This window comes from Nylanderia fulva, unplaced genomic scaffold (genome assembly GCF_048542155.1).
Source record: "Nylanderia fulva isolate GAGA-0341 unplaced genomic scaffold, ASM4854215v1 Scaffold220, whole genome shotgun sequence".
Classification (NCBI taxonomy): Eukaryota; Metazoa; Arthropoda; class Insecta; order Hymenoptera; family Formicidae; genus Nylanderia; species Nylanderia fulva.
This window is the reverse complement of record NW_028190286.1, coordinates 152,505-160,367: the sequence shown is the minus strand read 5'-3', so window position 1 is coordinate 160,367 and position 7,863 is coordinate 152,505. Positions and strand designations below refer to the sequence as shown.

Below are 7,863 nucleotides of genomic sequence, written 5' to 3'. Positions count from 1 at the left end.
CTTTGGCATTGCGAAGACCATCGCACGAGTAGCGCGCTTATATTATTGGCCAGGAATGTTCCGCGACGTCACTCGATACGTCCGTGACTGTCGAAACTGCGCCACCCACAAGGCCGCACAAACCTTGCCGGCCGGGAAACTTCGAGCCACCAACGTCACGCACCCGTGGCAACAGGTCTCCATTGATCTGGTCGGACCATTGCCACGATCGACCAGTGGCCATACCTGGCTGCTGACCATGCAGGATCGATTCTCCAAATGGATAGAGATGACGCCGCTCCGCCAAGCCACCGCCGCCAACGTCACACGAGAAGTAGCTGGACGTATTATATATCGTCACGGCTGCCCGGACACCATCGTCTCTGATAACGGGACTCAGTTGAGATCGCACCAGCTCGAGGGATTACTACGATCCTTCGGGATCAAGCATAGAACCGCCCCCGCCTACGCACCGCAGTGCAACCCGGTCGAGCGAGCCAACCGCACCATAAAGACCATGGTGGCGCAATATGTGGAAGGCCGACATCGCCGTTGGGATGAACACATTCCCCAGCTCCAGTTCGCTTTCAATACCGCACGACAAGAATCCACGGGATACACCCCGGCCTTTCTGATGTACGGCCGGGAGTTACAATCACCGCATCCCGACGACCGCCGCCCGGCAACGACCAGCAACGCTCCTGAAACAGTTCGACGTCGACTCGAAGACGCCTACGAAATTGTCAGAATCAACCTGGCCCGCGCCTTCCAACATCAACAGCGAAACTACGATTTACGTCGACGCGACTGGCGTCCACAAGTTGGAGACCGAGTATGGAAAAAGGAGCACCCGTTATCGAACAAAGAGCGCGGCTTTAATGCCAAACTAGCACCAAGATTTGGTGGCCCGTTGACGATCAGACGCATCATCTCCCCCGTCATCGTGGACCTGAAGGACGGCCGAGGTCGATGGCATCGGCACGTCCACGTGAGGGACTTGAAATCCGCCTCCGAACCGCGTCCTGCGACCGAACCCTAGTCCGATACCCGAGCCACGCGCGCCGATTAACGCCGCCGGTCAACCGTTAGGCATGTTCGCGGTTTCGAATCAAAATACGTGGAGCGGCACTCTTCATGGTCCGCGTCTTGTCGAAAATCTTTGGCCGAATACCGGGAACGACATTCTTCATGGTCCGCGCTTTGCCACCCGGTCCCGAACCGAGAGCGGCACTCTTCATGGTCCGCGCTTTGCCACCCGGTCCCGCACCGGGAGCGGCACTCTTCATGGTCCGCGTCCAGATCACCGAGGGGTATAAAGAACGGGCACCCTTGGGTCGGAACTCATCCCGTCACGATGGAAACACCAAACGAAGAAGCAAACCAGCGCTCAAAAGAAAATCCGTCCGTTTCCGGACGAAATCTGCCCGTTTCCGGGCGAACCACCCGGCCAGTACCGGGAATAGGGCCCCGCATCCAGCGGTCCGACGCCGAGCAGCGACGTCGGAACTTGGTGCTCTTGGAGGCACCTCCGCCTTCCCCGGGCAGACGCCGACCTATCCCGGTGAACACCCGGCATCGACGACCACCGGTCCTCTCCGACTCCCCGGCCTCCACCGTCGCCGGCGTCACCAGGCCCACGACGACACCGGCCAGCGCACGCCAGCCCGCTCGACCATCCGCGAACCGATCGGTTCCCTCAACCGGCACCCGCCGACACACGCCATCCGCTGTCGCACCGCCAGCCACCACGCGCCAGTCAGCGACGCCGGACGAAGCGGACCAGCCAGCGCATCGCGCCAACACAGGCCAACAGGTGCGATCCCTTGTCGCGCCACCAGCCAGGGAGCCACCCCAACCGGCACCACGCCGACCTTCAACCGGCCAGGCCCCACCAGTGCCAGCACCACGCCCGGGACCGCCACGACCCATCCAGGTCACTCTGGGGGATGGCCAAACCGTCGACATACCGTACCACGCCGCCACCATCTCACGGCGGTATAAGGTACGCACCCCGACGGGCCGGTGGATCATCAGATTCGACCGACGAGGAAGACCGCGAACGATCCGTCGAATAGCCACCCCCCCCTAGAAAAGGAGGGTGATGTGACGACCCGATTAGCCGTCACTAGTCGCCCGCGCTCGTGTAAACGGCCCCTTTCGGGGCCACCACACGAATACGTTGGGAATCCGCCTTTTCGCCCCCACCCGTCACTCGACCCCCTCCAAGCTAGTCTTAGAGTGGGGTGGCCGACGGGTATAAAGAGCGGCGCAGCCGAGACTTCGACACCAGTCCCGTCCTGGTCCCTCGAGCGTACTCAGGGATCACTCCTCAACTCCCACACTCCAAATCACCCCGGCCGACGAGCGTTCTCGTCGTGCAGGCCGAGCGTTCTCGGTCACCGGGTCCTGTCCGTAACTCACCCCGGCCGACGAGCGTTCTCGTCGTGCAGGCCGAGCGTCCTCGGTCACCGGGTCCTGTCCGTAAATCACCCCGGCCGACGAGCGTTCTCGTTGTGCAGGCCGAGCGTTCTCGGTCACCGGGTCCTGTCCGTAACTCACCCCGGCCGACGAGCGTTCTCGTCGTGCAGGCCGAGCGTCCTCGGTCACCGGGTCCTGTCCGTAAATCACCCCGGCCGACGAGCGTTCTCGTTGTGCAGGCCGAGCGTTCTCGGTCACCGGGTCCTGTCCGTAACTCACCCCGGCCGACGAGCGTTCTCGTCGTGCAGGCCGAGCGTTCTCGGTCACCGGGTCCTGTCCGTAACTCACCCCGGCCGACGAGCGTTCTCGTCGTGCAGGCCGAGCGTTCTCGGTCACCGGGTCCTGTCCGTAACTCACCCCGGCCGACGAGCGTTCTCGTCGTGCAGGCCGAGCGTCCTCGGTCACCGGGTCCTGTCCGTAAGTCACCCCGGCCGACGAGCGTTCTCGTCGTGCAGGCCGAGCGTTCTCGGTCACCGGGTCCTGTCCGTAAATCACCCCGGCCGACGAGCGTTCTCGTCGTGCAGGCCGAGCGTCCTCGGTCCCCGGGTCCTGTCCGTAAATCACCCCGGCCGACGAGCGTTCTCGTCGTGCAGGCCGAGCGTCCTCGGTCACCGGGTCCTGTCCGTAAATCACCCCGGCCGACGAGCGTTCTCGTCGTGCAGGCCGAGCGTCCTCGGTCACCGGGTCCTACCTGAAAGTCACCGGCGCCCGACGGAGCTCGCCCTTCTCAGGGCGCCCGTACGCGTGTCCGCGTTGGAAACTCTAGCAATAAGTCGTGTCCGCGTCCGTATAATCTGGTCGCGTCTCGTCCGTAATATTTCTATCCGTCAATCCTAGCAATAAGTCGTGTCCGCGTCCGTATAATCTGGTCGCGTCTCGTCCGTAATATTTCTATCCGTCAATCCTAGCAATAAGTCGTGTCCGCGTCCGTATAATCTGGTCGCGTCTCGTCCGTAATATTTCTATCTGTCAATCCTAGCAATAAGTCGTGTACGCGTCTGTATCATCTGGTCGCGTTTCGTCCGATTATACTGTGCTGTGTATAATGGTTTGAATCACGGGAGAACCACAGGAAGGTGGCCCCGAATAAACTCTACTTTTACCAGAGCAACCGTGTGTCATTGTAAATCTGAGTCTCCCCTCTTCCCGAATCCTGGCACCGACGAGCCGATCCGTGGCGTCGGGAAAGGTGCTTCGTTACAACTTTTTAAACTTGAACAATTTTTCGTTACATTTTCGAATTCATCACTCATTTCGCGATAGTGATTGTTAATATATAGACATAAAAACCAACATTTTCTCACCCCTATTTACTAAAATAATAATTAAAATTATTAAAAAATGTACATAAAAGTATCTAAAGAAATTAATTTTTTTAATAGAGTAAATACACAATTTTTTAAATAGTCACGAAATAAAAAAATGTATATAATCGTTAGAGATCATTTAAATTAAAAAGAATTTTCCAATTTTCAAAATTTAATGTCGATTTTTCTGAAAAATAAAGTCTCGTTTAAAAAAAATTTTATTCTATATTTTCAATTTATTTTTGTTTCATGTAGCATCATTATCTTTTCTGTATCATTAATTATGAAAGACATCTGCATTTTTAAATCTTTTATCTTTAGCTGCAATTTCGCAATAATATTCATAATGCGGAATAGAATATTGAGTCACATATCAAATGATTAATACTTTTTGTGTGTAGTGTACGCTATTTATACTCAGTCTGCTTCAAATAGTGATGTTTACTGCGATGATAAATTGCGATGAATCAAGAAGCGTTATACGTCACAAAATTGGAAAAAAAGGTAATATCGCAGACTGTGCGGCAATAATATTATAAAACACGAAAGCGCTTGCGTTGATAAAATAGTGCAAAATAATAAAAAGAAAAAGATGCAATTTCTTTCGATATTAATAATATATTTTAATAATAATATATTTAATAATATATTTTAATAATAATATATTTAATAATATATTTTAATATAATATTAAAATATCATTAAAATTAATAAGCAAGATGATAGGAAAGATTATAATTTCTCAATAAAATATATAATTGCTCTCCGCTTACAGATGATGTTGAACGGGTCAAAATAAAAGTTTTCCGTGGCCCTATGCAAGAAAAAAATGGTGATGTTTTCGCTTCCTGGGGATACTGGATCCAACAGCCCGGCAGATAATTTGAATTGTGAATTGTTCTTATTTTTTCATGTAACAGCGACAAAATATTTCTTTTTTCTTTTATTCTACGTATTTTATAAATGATATATATGCGCACATCAAAAAATTAATTTTGCAAGAAACTTTATTTCCCATACGAATTATATTAAAGACGTTTATAAAAAAAAAAAGATTTTCAATAATTATGTTACAATAGTTAGCTTCTACGATAAATAATTATATACTATGATTAATATTACTTAAATATTACGATTAATATCTTTGGAGCAAACTTCGGAACAAAAATATTAGATAGGAACGTGGAAATAAATATGTAAAGATAATAAAAGGATACGAGAAGAGAAAAGAGATATGTACGATTTTACGGCATTTTTATTATATGATCTCACCAATGCTTATTATATGTTTGCAATGCCATTAGTATGTTGTAAAACATGAATAGTTTTTACTTTTTATAATTCGGATTATTCGGATTCATTTGATTGGCATGGTTATCCAAATCCGTTTTAGTTCCCGCGCCTTGGTAACCTGCAGTATGCCCAGGGCCAGTTCGAGGATTATTCGGATTGCATTGGTTAGTACGATTAGCTTGATCTTTCGAATCCATCTAGAAAATACAAAAAAATAGAGTTTTATTAAATTAGATACATACATTTTTTCACACACATTATAGATTCCGGTCGAGAAATATCAAAGAAAAAAGATCGAAGAAAAGAGAATCGAGCAATCAAGCATGGTTAATAAAAAAAAATCATCACATAAAAAAATGTATAAAAATTTTATATATTGTTTTATTTTAAATATAGACTTTTTTATTATATTACTTGAAATATACACTATTTTATCATACTCAATATGTCTATCCCGTATATATTTCTCTACAGATCTTTCAATTGCAAATATTAAGTAGGATATTAATAAATGGTAGAAATTTAATCGACCAACTCTGGCAAATGAAGAAAATGCTCTCCATATGTACATATAATTTAATATGAAATTAATATATTGAGAAATACATTATACTTTTTATATTAAAATATATTTATCTTTCTCTCTCTCTCTTTGTTAGTTATAATTAATTTAATAATTTATTTTAACAATATTGTGTGGTGCGGTATATTAATATTCTAAAAGATGTAAAAAAACTGTGAAATCTCCAAATGATAATTAAAAAATGGTAGTAATTTAATCGACCAACTCGGGCAAATTAAGTGATCTTTATTCAATATTCAATATTCAATGTGAATATTGAATAAAGATCACTTAATTTGCCCAAGTTGGTCGATTAAATTACTACCATTTTTTAATTATCATCTGGTGACTTCACAGTTTTTTTACATCTTTTAGGATATTAATATACCGCACCACACAATTGTTAAAATAAATCATTAAATTAATTATAACTAACAAAGAGAGAGAGAGAGAGAGAGAGAGAGAGAGATAAATATATTTTAATATAAAAAGTATAATGTATTTCTCAATATATTAAATTTCATATTAAATTAGCCATTATATGTACATGGAGAGCATTTTCTTTTATAATTTATCCTGAAAATCATGGTGATCATGGGACAATATATTGGAAGAATTTTATAAGAATTTCTCTGATTAAAATATATTTACCACAATAAAAAATATTAATACGTAGTAAATTTAATCAAATATATTTTATTTCTTATTGTAATAGATCTTAATATTTCTATTGTGATAAATATTAATCAAAGAAATTTCTTATTGTGGGGGTTTTCAGAACATGAATAATTAAAAATAAAATATTATAAAGAGTTCGTCAGGATGTATTTGATTATATGGATACAGTTTATATAAGCACTTACTATACTCGATATTAACCCGAGGCAGGTAGGTCAACTCAAAAATAATAATACACGTGTGTCTCGGTCGATGTTTCTAATACGACTCTCTCGCTTGATATACATGCTGTCGCGAAACGGAATCATTCGATGATCATGCGCAAAGTGATCTCACGCATCACGGTTAGGACACGTGTCCAAAATAATACGAAACATTATAAACGCCTACATTATAAAATTCTTCGAATACATATTGTCCCATGATTACCATGTTTCAGGGTAAATTCTAAGAAACAATTCTATATGTGTACTACTAGCTATTGCACTATAATATTTCACTTATCAATTTTCAAAATCACGTATTATATTATTTTGATTATATATTCTTTGCAGACTTTTATTTAAGTATTAAATAATTCTTTTTAGCAAACATTTAATAAAATATTACAATGTTAAATATTAAAAATTTAATAAAATATTATTATCATCTCTACATATTATCTTCACATATTTTACATATTATAATATATTGCTCTATTTCTACTTACTTTTTTTTTTATATTTTAAACTCGTAAGTATAGAATCATTAATTTTTAAATAGAAATTTAGAAATAATTTATGTAGACACTAAAAATCAATGAAGCAAATGTGCATGACTTACCTTTGATTTCGCAGTTGGAAGAAAACTTGTTATGAAGCAAATAATCGACGGTCAAAGCCATGTTCTATGTGCAACAGAGCAGCGAGTTTAAGACGCAACTTGTGATCGCCGCAATATTTATACCCTCTTCAATACCACAGATTAATAGACAGATCGCCAAAGGCCTGCCTAAAGAAGAGACCGCCATCTTCGTGCGATAGACTTTGCCCCTTACCGACACACTTTGCCCCTGGTTCGAGTCCGTGCTAAATTTCGTAGACTTGAACCAAAAGACTTTGCCCCTGGTTCGAGTCCGTGCTAAATTTCGTAGACTCGACCAAAAGACTTTGCCCCTGGTGCAAGTCCAGGCTAAATTCGTTTGACATTACCAACAGACTTTGCCCCTGGTGCGAATCCAGGCTAATTGATCATGAGACCAATTTGAGAGATTTGGCCCCCGTTGTGTGTGTGTGTGTGTGTGTGTGTGTGTGTGTGTGTGAGAGAGAGAGAGAGAGAGAGAATATTTTACATATATGCATATATATATAAAATTTATTAAATATAAAAAATATATTTTTTACACATAAAATGTTTTTTTTATTGAAATAATCACAATTTTAAATGTGATATAACACAGTGTTCAAAAATTTTTTAATTAAATTTTTTAATTAAATTTTATTAAAGAAAATTACTTGAAATTTTTTACATTAAGAATTTAAAGGCTCCTTATTCTCTTGTAGAAATTTATCACTACGCCAATTAATC

The 7,863-nt window shown here is 43.0% G+C and overlaps 1 long non-coding RNA gene across 1 annotated transcript; it reads left to right on the top strand.

Moving 5' to 3' along the window:
* Positions 1-3,947: 3,947 nt before the first annotated feature.
* Positions 3,948-5,250, top strand: LOC114936702 (uncharacterized). Its single transcript, XR_003820765.2, has 2 exons — positions 3,948-4,268; positions 4,540-5,250. It is a non-coding gene; the product is annotated as an uncharacterized LOC114936702 (long non-coding RNA).
* The last annotated feature ends 2,613 nt before the right edge of the window (positions 5,251-7,863 follow it).